Raw genomic sequence first — 16,390 nt, forward strand, 5'->3', positions numbered from 1 at the left:
TTGCTAATGCCCCTAACCTTTCTTATCCAAATTTTTCTAAAAATTTTCATTCGTATTGTAATGCATCTAGGAACCTAATTTTCTATACTCACTCAACCTAAAAAACACAATGCTGAGGCCCCAGTAGCATTCATGAGTGTCCCTCTTAAGAAACATGAATTAAAGTATTCTCTGATTGAGAAGAATACATATGCTCTAGTCATAGTAGCGAAAAAATTTAGGTTTTACATCCTGAACTCTCAGTCCAAGGTATTTGATCCCAATTCAACAATGAAGACTCTTCTAACATGGCAAGAGATCAGTGTGAACAAAAGAGCTTCTTAGATAGCTAAAGTAGAAGAATATGATCTCAATATCAAACCTACAAAGCTTGTCAAAGGAAAAGGTTTGTCTAAAGCTATCGTAGAAGGGTCTCCCAAGAATAAGGAAGAGATAGAAGAAGAAATTCCATTAGTTCTATTCATTAGTAATGTCAATAATTGGTTTTCTAATATCACCTATTTTTTGGCATATGGAGAATGGCCAGTTCATCTATCACCCAAAGAGAAGAGGACCCTAAAACTGAAATCTGTGAAGTACATTATCTCAGGTGACACTTTGTACAAGAAGGGAATAGATGGTATGTTCTTGAGATGTGTAGATTTTGAACAAAGGAAGGAGTTGCTTCAATTGTTTCATAATGAAACATGTGGAGGTCATTACTCAACATTGATCATAGCCTATAAAATTTTGAGAAACTATTTTTACTAGCCTGAGATGTTCAAAGATGCAGAAGAATGGGTCAAGAAGTGTGAATCATGTCAATATTTCAAAGGAAGAGTCCAATTAGCAGCACTATCCTTGAAACCAATAGTGATCGAAGAACCCTTGCGACAATGGGGTTTGGACTTAATTGGTCCTATCCATCCTTCATTCACTATCGAACAGACTCACATTTTAATGGCAACTAATTATTTTACCAAGTGGGTAGAGACCATTCCAGTCAAGAAAATGACTTTAGAAGTGGTGTGCAGTTTCATCAAGAAAAATGTTTTGGTTAGGTTTATGGTTCCTAACAAGATTGTTACTGATAATGCTACAAAATTTTCCTCCTAGGAGATATCAGCCTTCTACTATCAATATGGAATCATTCTCTCTCACTCCTTAGATTATTTCACACAAGGAAATGGTCAAGAAGAATCGAGCAATAGAAATATTATGTCCCTTGTGTGAAAATTGATAGATGTTAATCAGAGGTCTTGGTACAAACACTTGTATGATGCACTATGGATAGATCATACCACAAAGAAGAGAGCAAAAAGACTATCTCCCTTTGAAATCCTATTGGTAATGAACTAGTTTTCCCTCTTTCTTTGGAATTATCTATTTTGAACTTACAAGATGCTATTGAAAACTATGAATTCAAAGATGCTCTTGAAAAGTGAATATTATATTTGACCAAACTGGAAGAGGAGAGAGATGTGGTTGTAGATAGAATACAAGAACATCAATCCCACATAAAGAAGTTATTTGATAAAAAAGCTAAATAGAGGGTGTTCCAGGAAGGTGATTCATCCTACTTTGGGATAAGTGTAGAGAGCCAAAGGTTTTACATGGAAAATTAGACTCCTTATGGAGAGGTCCATTTCAAATCAAACAGGTATGCAGGAAAAATTCCTTTATTTTATCATACCTAAGTGGTACACAGTTGCCCTTACCTTACAATGGGCAACACTTGAAGCATTATCATTAGTAAAAGGTGCAGTGTGGCACCTTTTTGTATATAAGTTGTCTCGTTTTTGGTGTGCTCCTATTAGTTTGTCTTGCTTTTGGTTTTTCTTTTTGTGGTCCCATTTTTGGTGTTTGTTCCCTCTTTTGCAAAGTGGTTCCTCAGGTGACTCTACAACCTAACGGATAAAGCACTGTTCTAGTTATTCTGGATTCAAGTTTCATCATTGTTAGTCCTTGTCCCCAAATAGAGCCAGCTATTACCTAGATATCAAAATTGCCTTAATTCCTACCTTTTTGATGCTATGGTTATTTTCAAAATATGCCTCATTTTAAGCATTAAAATAGTCATTTCCACTTAGAGTTTTTGAGAAAATTTTCCCTCCAATATCTCTGGCTCGTTCCTAGCTCCATACAACACTTCAAATTTTCAAAATCCAACTTCTAAGTCCAAATTTGTTGCAGGTTAATGAAGGAACCAAAAATACATATTTTCAATTGCATCATTAACCATTAACCTCTAAAAAAAGGTTAAGATCAATTGCCAAAATACATATTTCACTTCAAAATCTTAACCGTTAACCTCTCTATCAAAAGGTTAAGATATGTTTGCAAAAGTAACCTTTTAAGAAGGTCAAGGTTTGGGGGTCAAAACATGTATTCCCAAACAAACCATTAACCATTAACCTTTTAAAAAGAGGTTAATATTCAAGTCCAAAATATGTGTTTTTAAGACAGTTATTAACCTTTCAAATGATAAATATGAAGGAAATAAAAGGTAGAAGCAATGAAAATTATGTTTGGGTTTCCAAGAATTGAAGGGCATTTAAATATAGATGTAATAACTGGCAATTTAAGTGTGTAATTTATCTAACATAATAGTCTCAGCAACTGGAATAGAAAATCTAAGGTTTCAAAGAACATGTCATACACTCCCTAGCATGATTGGACATTCGACATGAATAGAGGTGATAAATAATAACATCCCTTAGAAGGATGAAAGTTAGGGAGTTTGATACCATTTTGATTGGATTTATTCTTTTAAAATAAAGAGCAATATTAGTGATCAAATAAGGATTAAATACAAAGTGCTTCTAGTTTGAGAGCTTGGAAGGTTCCCATGTACATGATTATAGTGAAAATGCAAAGCTTCATGGACGAAAACACAAGTGTTTGATCAAATGCTCTAGAAACATTGATTGCAAAAATTGCCTTCATCCACTTCTATGCAGCAGATAGCATCATTGGTAATTAACAAATGCAAAGCCTCTAAATTGTTTTACGTAATGTCTTAGCTCTTCCATTTCCTACAAATCGGGTTTAGCCAGATAGTTCAAGTTGTATGTGACAAAAGTTTTGAGTTTTGAATGAAATATATGATCATCCAAGCACATGATTCCTGAGTCTTGGATTGACATGAAGAGGTGAAGAAGCTAGTAACAACTTTCAACACCGATTGGATAGCCCACATGGTCAAGGCAAAAGCATTCAAAATAGACATGGATGCAGAAAATTATTTTTCTCCCTCTATATGTAACAACACATGATTAGAAGGTGTATACATGTCAAAGCATGTGAGCTATTTGGAGAAACATCGATACTCTCGGCTGTAGTTTTCCCTACATCTCCCAATCCAAAAAAATCAATGCAAATGCATCAAGAATGAACATTGATTCATTTAACAAAAAGCTTCTGCAGATGTCATGTCCATTGGACTAGATTTGATTGGTTTGATGGAATGAGCAACTAGAATGTGATGAAACTATTCGAGCAAATGGCACTTTTCCCTCAACTTGTGGTTTTGTGAATTAACTTGGCAATTAGATAAGTATCAAGATAGAGTTCTATATATATATATATTTCTTCAAATGATGCATTAATTAAATACATGCAGAGTTATTAAAAGTAATAAAACCGAATATTGGAGCTAGCTTAGGCACTTTTACAAACTAGTATATGGGAATTGATGGACGAGTTTCCAAATGGAGTAGATGTTTGAGCATCTCTAAATAAGTTTTTTGAAGTCTCTAGTTTGTGAAGTACATTGAGGAAATTGAAAACATGTAAATAAATCAATAGGAAGATCACCAGCCAAACCATGAAATACAAATATCAAAGGTCAGATTAGCTCCCATTTTAAAAAGTACACTTCTCAACATTGGTGATACCAGTTAGGAAGCATTTTCCTTCAAGATTTTTTGTCATCTCTTGAGAGTAAGGACATGACCCCTTTAGCTAGAAAGATATTGGAAAGTGGCCTAATTCAAGTAGGATAGAACCCCATCTTAGTGCAGTTCCCTGATCTAGTGTTGGAATGCACGAAGGCCTATCATCCAAATACTAGGGAAGACATTTCATCAAATAATAAAGTGATTGTCCATCTAGATCCTATTTCTATTTCCATTTCCTTCTAATTACCTTCCAAAGTGCAATATGCCAACATTAATTTAAGAACTGCCAAGGAGTACTAAATGATGAATCAAACTTAGTGTTTCAACATTGTTGCTAGGTTATGGCTCTTGCAACCAAGGAAATGGAAATTTGAACTATCCAAGTCCATCCATAGATCATTGTTAAAGGAAGATGTAGTGAACATGGTAACTCTATTAAGTAGAATAATAGGACTTCGGGATTCACAAGTGTTTGAAGGTTGGATGTTCCTATTTTTTAACATGGTCTGTGAAGGGAAGCAGTGCATTGATTGAGCTAAAATTATCAGTGACTCACTACATAGGGAGCCCATTGAACTCCAAGAAAATGATTATTTCTACATGACTTTGTATCTTTTCTATGCTATTGCAAGCACCAAAAGTTGGCCAAGGCTTAACCAGCAAGGTATATATGATGATATGGCTATTATTTACAACCATCTCTCTTACATACAGTATAACAATAGCCTACATAATTTTTGAAGGGTGAATGATGCATTCACAATGTTGACTATAAGAGAAATTCAAGAAAACAAGGGACTCAAAATTTCAATATTGGAAGCAACAATGGAAGTACAAAAATATGGAAGTGTTTTCATACAGTTCTCGAAGTTCACTTATATCAGATTAGCTACCTATGATGGGTATCCCCTAATGCTACCTATAGATGATTGTTGATGATAAATTGCTCTTGATTGAAATGTGCAAGTAGATTAGTCAAATCAATAAAATTTGCAAGAATAGGAAAATAGATGAAATACCTTTCCCTATCGGCATTGGATATTATAGCTATGAGACTACATCAGATGCAAGGAACATGGAGAGATCGATTGCCACAATTAATTTGCATCCTTATACTCTGTGTTTCCCTTATGATAGTAAAGGCTATGCAGTTAATTAGTTAAAGCTAAACCCCGGCCTCGGTCACTTTCTGACTCTAGATGACTTTTGGGAGGATTGTGAAAATGATTTCAAAGTATGGAAGAAAGATTGGATGTGGCTTACTGTAAGGCATGTGATAAACTTCAAGGTGGATATTAATGTGATAGGTTTAAATGATGATGAAGTTTCCTTGGTCGATCCCTTCTACTATGAGAAAATCGAATTACTAGATCTTCCTCCTATTGATTGTTCAGTTTAAGAGTTTAAAAGCTTAAAAGAATAAGAGATTGGGTCAGTAAAATCAGAGTAGAAAAAGTGACTAGTGAATTTCAAAGTAAAGAGAGAAGAGATAATCAAGGAGAATCTTCTTGAATGGCATTAGAGGTAACTTCTGGTGAGAAAATACAACAAGTGGATATGAGTACTCTAGATCAAGATGAAGATCTAAATCAGCTAGCTAAGTTTATAGTTAAAAGAAGAAGGACAAAAATGAAATGTAAATCTACTAGAGTGGATCAAAAAGGAAATGAGCCTAATGAGAAGAATAAAAAAACTCTTCAAACTATTGAACCACACATCCCAGTTACATCCTCTCATGATGTAGTGATTCCTCATTCGAGCCTCTCTCCTCCAGAGATATCATTAATAGACATCACACAATTGGATAAAAAATAATCTAATTTAGAAGATTTAATGATGATTGCTGAAAATATAATAGGTGACATGCAAGTTTCACTTCTAGATACTACATATTCATATTTCCAAACTAGTCTCCAAAAGAAGAAGAAAGTTGTTCAGATGATCCTACCTCCATTTGATGTAATCTATAGTTCCCTTCAAAAGCCTCCTAAAGTGAAAAAGACTAAAGTGATGTCCAAGTTGGTTGTTGATAAAACTTCAGGCAATCTATGCATAGAAATAGCCAAGCCCATAATTTAAAAGAATGTTGATGAAGCATCTGAGTCAAATTTCATTCTAGATAAGGTTGATCTTGGTCCATCTACTGCAAAAAGAGACTTTTAGAATTTTGAAGTGATTGTTGCCCAAATGATACAAATAATGAAGAAAGAGAAAAGATCAAAGGAGCAACTCAATGAGCAAGTCCAAAATGCTAGTGTCTTACATCAATTTGATTAGTGATTCCTCTAATGCGAAGGTAATAGTTATTTCACTAGCTTTGGCAGGCCCTAATGGTATTCTTGATCATGTTATTATTGAAATAGTAAACAAACATAAGTCATATAGTATGATGATCAAAGTTTGGATAAATAGAATGATAGAAGATGCTTCAAAACTCATAACTGGAGTGAAAGAAATATATTAGATACAAATATAATATATTATATATATATATATATATATATATATATATATATATATATATATATATATATATATATATATATATATATAATAATAACGTAATATTTTCATTAAATATAATAATGTAATATATATATACATATATATATATGTTATTAATATATATAATAATGTAATATTTTTATTAAATATAATAACTTTATATATATATATATATGTATATATATATATATATGTATATATATATATGTATATATATATATATATATATATATATATATATATATATATATATGTATGTATATATTAATATAAATGTTAGTAATATATACTTATATTATTAAGATATATGAGTCAAAGGGGGTCATAGGTCACCCTATGACCCCCTTTGACCCATATTAACCATTGTAATATCTCCCTAGGGATCCTAGGACCCCTAGGGACATATGTCATCGTTTAATGCATCGAAGGGGGTCAATGGTTGACTTATGACCCCCTTTGACTCATATATATTAATAATATACATGTATATTAAAAACATACATATTAATATAATAATATATAATAAGTATTATATATATATATATATATATATATAAATTATGTTATTATATTTAGTAAAAATAATAATATAAATTATATTTATAGATTGTAATAAGATTAGTTCATAATGTATTATTATATATTACTAGATTATATCTTATATCTTTACATTATGTTATAATGTATATATATATATATATATACATACATATATACATATATATATATATATATACATATATATATATGTATATATATATATATGTATATGTATATGTATATATACATATATACATATATATATATATATGTATATATGTATGTATATATATATATACATATATACATATATATACATATATACATATATATACATATATACATATATATATACATATATATATATATATATGTATATATGTATGTACATACATATATATATATATATATATATACATACATATATACATATATATATATATACATACATATATACATATATATATGTATATGTATGTGTATATAAATATATATACATAAATATACATATATATATATATATATATATATATATATACATAGTAATATAAGTGAAATAATTTATAAATCATAAGTTATAACGTTTAAACCTAATTTTCCCTCCAAAATGGGTTGGGTTTTGAAATTTCCCAATCGGAGCATATCAGATATCCGATTAGGCTTGGTATTTACCAAGCCTACCCGATCAACCCAAAAGATGTGTTTAAAGTGGGTTTTAGTGCTACTCAGACTTCGGGTAGCTGTCTGACAATGTTATTTTGATTGAAATTGAATGAAACGAAAAGAGTTGTTTTATATCGCCCTCTAGATTCCATCAATATAATTTATGTCAAATTCTATGTTCGATAAGTATTTATTAGTTAATTATCAATGAAAGTTATTGTAAAGTGTTGATTGACATACTGATTGAAAAATATCTATAACTTTCAAATGGTATAACATTTTTTAAATCTAAAAGTTGCGTCACATTCTATACTTCGCCTAGTATAAAAAATAAATAAATTTAAATTTGCTAAAATTTTCTATTAGTTAGGATGCTCAGACATGGGACTTTGTTTTTGGAAAAAGTTCTAGTAGAAAATTCATATTTAATTATTTATTTGGAATAAAAAGACTGAAAAATATGCGTCACTTCCGAGCACAAGTCTACTTTTCATATCTATAATTATATTTAAAAAAATTACGATTTTATTTTGATTAAGGAGGTCAAACATACACCTACTTTTTATTTTTGCCTTGAAATTTTCTTAGTACTGCATTAAAATTCAAACTTTTGACCAATTAATTATTTTTTTCTCTTGATAAGGCCTAGTAGTTTAGAAACTACATTCAATTTCTTACAGATTATTTTCTTACAAATTTTTGATATAAAGTCCATAACCACTTCAGAATTATGTGTCAAGTTGACATAAACCTGATTTGCTGATTTTTCACTGCCACATATGGCCATAGTTTGGTACACCATGATCCTACACATACCCATTAATTTAGTGAGAGTTTAGCACCCATTTAATATGATTTTATGATAAATTGCATTTAATTTTTAGTCTTCCCTTCCTCCTTATTTCTTTTTATTCCTCCTAGATGGAATTAGGGTGGGATCTAATAGATCCTCTTGGTATTCCTAATCTATGATGCAAATAATGAGGTAGGACCTATTGTTTTGGTGTCATTTATTTTCATATTCCAATCATCAAAATCTATTTTCTACACTAAAATGGAGCTTCTCACTAAACCTATAGGGAATTCGAGGTACTATTCCCCTTACACAATCGATGGATATGATAAATTTTATTTTGAATCCTTTTGTAAGAACCTTATTTTCTCCATTTTGCATTCATCATTCACATGCACCTATGATCTCTCCAGCTATGTGTGCAACAAGCTCCCAAGCATTCAAGTCTTAGAGTATTCTTCAACTATTTTGGGTGTTCAAGCAAGTCCTTCATTGAAGGTCAAGGATTCAACCATCAAGAACTTTTTATAACATTTTCAACATTCAAGATCTATTGTCATACATTCAAAGATCATTTGTTGCATCTTCTAGATTCATCCCTCCTAAGATTTATATTCACTCTTAAGGAGAATATCAAGTACATTCATTCACAAAGGTTTTTCTTTGTTTTGATTTAATTTGCTGTTATTTTTGAAGTTGAGTACTCAAGGCTATTGCATCAACATATTTGATTATATTCAAAATTCAAGAGCATATTCATCGATTTTACATTGCTTCATATCATATCTACTTCTACTACTTGTTAGCATTCTATATTTTAATTTTAATTTCAAGGTTAATTCCTAAACTAGGGTTTGATCAAGGGCAACCCCCCAATCAACAAAAAAAAATCCATTTCTTGTAGGTTATGGACGTCAAAAGACAAAACGAGGTGTAGATTCAAATAACTTTTTGTATAACTTTAAACATCCAAAATTGGTCTCATGATATGGCATAAAAGGTCAGGGATGCATTACATCCCCACCCCTCTAGATTGACCCTATCCTAGATTAACACCTCTCCTAGAGGTCAGCTCTGACCTAGAGCCGATTGATTTTTGGATTTTGTATATCTCATAGTTTCATGTCCATAATATGAGTTTCAACATTTTTGGAGACCATTTGACATAGCATTTATAGGTTTGTATCCTTCAATGTGAGCCTTCTCCTATTTTCTAATTGAATACATATTTTCATCACTTTGTATTCATATTTTACATTGCGTATCTACTTACACAAAATCCTCTCTTTATGGAGGTCAAGGAGAAAGTCCAAGCAATTCACCCTTTTGCATAGGTTACGAATTGACACTTTATCTTGTGTTAATTGGGCCTAGATTAGGAGGTGGATCTTGGTGTTTACCCTTCATCTTTGCATAGGTACTAGATTCATTCCCCTCCCCCTATATATTTATTATCTTCATTATTTTGTGGGAAGGAGATTCCCCTTCCTTGCATAGCAAAGAATTGTTAATTTAGCCTAATTTTCCACTTTACCGTCTGATTTCCTAAGATCAGCTTCAGACTTCCTTCCTCCTTTTTTATTCACTTTTGGGACAAGAGACTTGTCCAAAGCCTCTATGGTGGTAGCTAACCTTAGTTTATTGTAAGTAACATTTATTTCATTTTCTATAACTTTTTGCGAATTTTGTTCTACTAGTAACTCCTCCATCCGTTCATCCCCCATGTTTTTAGCAAAGAGCTCATGTTGTGTTTGCAATTTTATGAGAGTTGGCTCTTCTTAGTTTAATTTAGGAACATGAAAGTTATCTATCTTTTGGTTAAGGCTATTAGGAATAGTAGTTAATGAAAATGATAATTTACTCGCTTTTCTACTTCATATTTCAACATTTTTGCTAACTACCTAATTCTCACTATTTGTTTCATCCAATATACTATTATCATCATTCAATGGTTATTTAATTGATATATATTTAAAATTAAATATACTCTATGAAATTTTGTCTATTTTTAAATAAACTTATATAAATACCTATATAATTCTCATGTATTTACTCTAAAAGTCTTAAAATAGAAGATGCATTAAAAAGTACTAATAAATATTACAATTTCTATTTTAAGCATAAATTTACAATCGATATCCTTGTTTCCACTATCTTTTGAATGGGTAGATCCATATCTTGATCTATAATATATTTAAGGTTTTTATCTAATTTCATAATTCAATGTTTAATAGAGAATATTAATTTAATTTATACTTATCATTTATTTCTTGACATTCAAGCCTAAGACAAGTAAAACGCAAAAATGTAGCTAAGGATAATTTATAAAATGTAGCAAAATGTAAGTTTATGAATATTACATTTTTAACAATTCTATTATTTTGTTTTAAAACCCTTTTAATAAAAACTATTTTGGTGAGGAGCCTCATCCCTTATGATGTCAGAACCTTGCACTTAGCAAGACTTGAATCCTAGTGGACTCTTTGCAAGCCATTCAAAACGAAGGGCCCATTATAATGCATGTCTAATTGGACTATAAAACGTTAAAGATTTTATTTTCTTAACTCTTAATTGAAGATTGAAATTGATATGTAACTGGTAAACCAAATTACATTTCAAGCCAAAGTAAATAATATACAAGTAAACTGTTGTATGCAGAAAATAAGAAGATGAAAATTAGGAAGGAGGCCAGATAATAATATTGAACCAAAATGAGATCTATCAACCATCTCAAGTTTCGATTGCATAAAGTGTAATAACAAAGACAAACAAGAGAGACATCGAAGAATAAGAGTGGAAAGCAAGAAGCCACACTTTATTAAAATTAAGAAAAATAACAAATAAATAGCCCAACGAAGCGCTACATTACCTTAGTGAAGCAGATTTAATGATCATTCAGGAGTTATAGGAAACTACATTCCATAATGACAGGAACAAAATAATGCGCGTTGAAGCAGATTCAATGCCTTTGATAACGGATTTTCCATTCTAGAACAGAGATCTTTCTATACACCAATTTCTATTTTGTCTAAAGAAGTAGACAAGTTCAAAGAAAAAGTAATTTTTGGTTTAGTTTCAAATTTCAGTCCGCCGTCCCAATAAAACAATCAATTTGAAAAAAAAAAGGTATTTTATAAAGTTTTTTCTTAAACTTTTAACCAAAATACTGAAAGAAGGTTGAAATAGGCTAAGAAGAATGAGACTGGTTAATCTCTAGACAAAATGTACCAAGAAAAAAAAGAAAAAGTTAAACATGATTCTTTTTCAAATTGCATGACACTTCAGATTCCCTTCTTTTTGTCTTCTAGCTGAATGTGGTTGTATATATACATCTGCATAGTCATGTATTGAATATTGCTTAATGAATAATAAAGTGGGTTCCTTGTTGAGAGTGGACGTAGCCACAAGCTGTGGTGAACCACTATAATTTATTGTGTCTTTGTTTATTCTTCTTCTTGTTTTGTATATTTTTAAAGTTTAGTTGCTTTCATTGTCTTTTCTCTACTTGTTTTGAGTCTACAATTGGTATCGGAGCCAATTTTGGCTTGAGCAGAGATGGAGGAAGAAGAAGATGATATTGATTTTGTTATTGATGAGTTTCTTGAAAATCTGGACTCGGTTGAAGAGGAGGATGCTGAAGAGAGTGAGGATGAAGTTGAGGCCAACAGTGAGAAGGATTATGAAAAGGAAAATTTTGTGAGATTGAAGGAGGAGAACTTCTTACTCACAGACCAACTGTTTTTCTTGGTCCAGAAGTTGGAGGTTTTGTGTCATATGCTGAATGTTGAGAAAGATAACTTTGACAAAGGGTGGGAGTTTTCTGAATAGTCTCTGTTTCAGGAAGAGGAAAATGATTAGATCTTGATAGAGGACTCTTTTCTCACAAAAATGCATGTCTCATTGATAGAGATGTTTCCTATTGGTGGAAAGAAATCACAAGAGGATTCTGGTGCCTGGCAACTGAAGATCTTAGGAGTGCAGAGATTATAGAGCTCAAGGAGGCCAAAAAGAGGCAGCGGCTCAAGACTGCACATGATCTAGAAGCCCTTGGCATGTCAGAGAATGAGGTCCTTGATGATTTTTTGTTGTAGATTGCTGAAGTAGAAGCAGAGTGGGATGCATTGACTACAGTGGAAGACTGTCAAGAAGCCCAAGTTGTTGCTCATCCTAAAAATGGTGAGGCCCATTTTTGGAGATAGAGGAGGCCAAGGAGAACAAAGCGTGAGATTTGACAGTGAGTTAGATTCGTCTTTAGATATGGAAAATGGTGAGTTTGACAGAAAAATGGAGTTGAATGGAGTTAAGTGTGGTTACTATGATGAAAAGAGTCATAGTGGTAATGAGCATGATGCTTTGTCTGATATGTAAACCTCAGCATCGATGGTGGTTGGAGATGGTACATCACAAACTTTACCTCTTGCCAACAGTCCTATGTTGACTGGTCTTCTCGGCCACTACACATTCATGCCACCTAATAGCTTTGTGCGCCTACCAAACTCCACAGATAAAGTCTGCGGTCCTACTATATTAGGCATTGATCCCACAAAAGGCCAAACGGGTATGTTTCAACCACAGCCCCAATTCATTGCTGGAAATCTGGGCATTGAAATGGCAGAGGATTTTGGTGATGTGTTTTTCAGGTATTTTGCAAGTTTTTTCAAAAGTTAGTATCAAATTGATGCGCCCAGTAATGTACGTGCTAGTCAGCATTTATTGACTGCCTGTGAGAAGTTACAGAAGGTTTTAAGTGCCAATCGTGAACTGTTTGTTAACTTTGAGGGCCCGATGGATGAAAATAATTTGATGGGGTTCTCTTGACCCGATAAAAACTTTAAAGAAACCAAAGATGAAGGACGAAAATGGCCAAAGAAGTGAAGTAACATTGGAGAGAATAGGTTTGACAGAAAGTTTGGTCATGGTGGTCATGGAAGAATGGAAACCTAGGACTATTTCTAATGTGGAGTCACTAGACGCTGGTCAAATTGTCTGGTTTGCTAGGAAATTGAAAAGAACAACAGAGTATACAGGCACCCTTACTTGTCAGCATGCAGCCAGAGCTACAATAGAGAATAATACAAGAAAATTTATGAGAGTTATAATAGATATTTCCCAGGCCAATAATGATGTTAGTATGACAGAGGTTGCAGGGGTTAATAATAGTAATGTTCTAGCTGAGACCTAAAAAAGCATATATGCTTTCTATTATTTGATAGTTTTTCATCACATGGTACAGTTGGTGAAGGCAATATTTTTTGTGATGCAACTCCATGTGGCCTTAGCAATAGAGGTAAATTTTATGGTCGATAAGGACATTGATCTATTTTATGATACTTTGTTAAGGGGGAGCCATGAAACAATAATATATGAAGGAGTGCATTATGCATATGCTGGAAGCTTTATTCACGGATGTCGCTTAATGCATATGACTATTGTGAGTAAACTATTTGGAGATGAGTTTTTTGGAGATTAGTCCTTCACAGCCAATGAAAAGCCACAATACCAAAATGAATTTGAAGAGCCCAATAAAATAACAATCAATTTGAAAAAAAAAAACCTGAACAAAGAAATTTGTTTTAAAACAAACAAGGTGAACCAAACAACTCTGTGTCAGTCTTATCAAAATCAATGAAAAGTTCAAATTTTTATAGCAAATGAAAAACCACAACCAAATTTGGAAAAACCCCAATCAAACAATCACAATCACAGTGGACACAGATTTGATCCTATCAATATTGGAAAATTGTGGAGGTTTCTCAACGGAGACCCATATCCGTCTCTTCAGTTCCGCCCCTATTTCTTTTTTTGTTTCTATTTCTAATGGAGGTTGGTAGATATAGAAAATGACATTGTTGGTGCCCGATTGAAGCCCGCTCAAGAAAATCCCATCCCCATACACTGCAGCATCAATCCTATCAAGAGGCTCAAGAAGATCATCAACAATCTTCCACACATTCTCTACCGAGTCATATTCAGTCACAACATCCAACTGTAAGCAATACAAATGCCCAAATGTAGGCACAATGTGCTCAACACAATCTTCAACAAACCGATGTTGGGCGAAGCGGACCAAACTCCTTTTTCTGGATCAAATCGTTGAAGCTCCTGATGATACGTTCTCATGACATACATCATGTTTTCCATAAAAATAGAGTAACACAACCAATCCTTTTGAAGCATATTGGGAAGAAGCCTCCACTCATCTCTCTCCACATTGTAAACTACAACCTAGCTTGTGATTTCACCATTCATTCTTCCTCCTGCAACATAAATCAGTCCTTCATGAGAAGATGCACAACATGCAAAATATTCCTCTTGCAATATATCTACACCTATCCGCCACTTACAACACACAAAATCAAAGATCAAAATGGCCCTGTAATTTCTCGCCAGTCTTTTGTGCTTCAAACCTGCAGTGTACTTGTGCTCATATGAACCTAATAAAACCAGTTTCTGTTTAACGTAGATACATTTGGAAAATGATTAGAATTGAAATTGGGTAGGGACGGGAGGGAGTGTTTTCCATGATTTGTTAATGGGGTCGTATATAGTTACCAGAGGACCCACATTTCCTAGAAAACATATTAACTCCTTAGACCCACGCTCACTCAATCTTTCCTCAAAAAACTTGGGATTTTCTAGCACGGACTTCCAATTTTTACAAACTGTCTTCAGAATGGCGAGAGATTCACAAGACGTTTTCATTAAGATCTTTCTAACCAAATCTTCTGGAATTACCTCAAAATACTCCATTACCAACCAATTCTGCTGTTACACTCTACTCAAATAAATTGCAACTCGTATTAAATTATTCTTCATAAGTTATATATATTGAAGTAGAATATGATTGACTGTAAATATATTCATGCTTTTAAATATAGACATTGATTCTTAATTTTGAAATGTAACGCTGTAGATGACGCATGTTTTGAGTATTTTTTTTTAAAATTATTCAAGTACAAGTACTAAATATATTGAAAAGACTTTCAATTACTAAATAATAGTTTCCCCTCTCAGCATCAAAATCAAAGCATGATAGTGGCCAAAGATTCGATCTTGCTGGGGGACAAGTATTGAGACATCTCAACAGAAACACATCTCCCTGTGTTAACCCCTATTTGCAATGGAGGGTAATACATGTAGAAAACTTTATCGTTGGTGTCCAATTCAATCCCACTCAAAAAAATCCCATCCTCCCCAAACACCACAGCAGCAACCCTGTCAAGCGGCTGAGGAAGCCCATCAACTTCTGCTCGCAAATTCTGTGTAGACTCAAATTGTGCCACAGCGTCCCAGTGGAAGCAATACAGATGCCCAAATGCGGCCACAATGGGATGCTCACAATATTCAACAAACCAGACGTTGGGCAAAGTGGACCAAACTCCTCTTTTTGGATCGAACCGCTGAAGCTCCTCGTCAAACAAGATGACAACATAGAGCATTCCTTCTATAAAAAGCGAGGATAAGAGCCACTCCGCTTGAAGCATGTTGGGATGAAGCTTCCACTCATCTCTGTCCAAGTTGTAAACTGCGGCCTGGCTCGCACTCTTCCAATCACATTCTCTTCCTCCTGCGATATAAATCTCATCTCCCTCAGGAGATGCACAACACACAAAATCAAACATGATCTCTGTGGTGGGCGGATCTGCACCTTTGCTCCACTGGAAAGACACAAAATCAAAGACCAAAATAGTCGTGTTTGATATTCTCTTCCTCTTTGAACCTACGCTGCAGCTCTCATATCTTAGCCCTAGTAAAACCAGTTTATGCTTCACACAAAGACACTTGGATAATGAGTAGAGATTAAATTTGGCAGGGACAGGAGGCAGTCTTCCCCACAACTAGTTAACTGGGTCAAATGTAGTTATGCGAAAATTCTCAATCAAACATATCAACTCTTCAGACCTCCCACGACTCCTGTCTTCGTAGAACTCTGAGTTTTCCAACATTCTCTTCCACCTCTTACATACATCCTTCACTCTCCCGTGAGATGGAAAAAGCACTCTCATTAAGA

Source organism: Cupressus sempervirens, chromosome 1 (genome assembly GCF_028749045.1).
Source record: "Cupressus sempervirens isolate cs-2001-9-10 chromosome 1, ASM2874904v1, whole genome shotgun sequence".
NCBI lineage: Eukaryota > Viridiplantae > Streptophyta > Pinopsida > Cupressales > Cupressaceae > Cupressus > Cupressus sempervirens.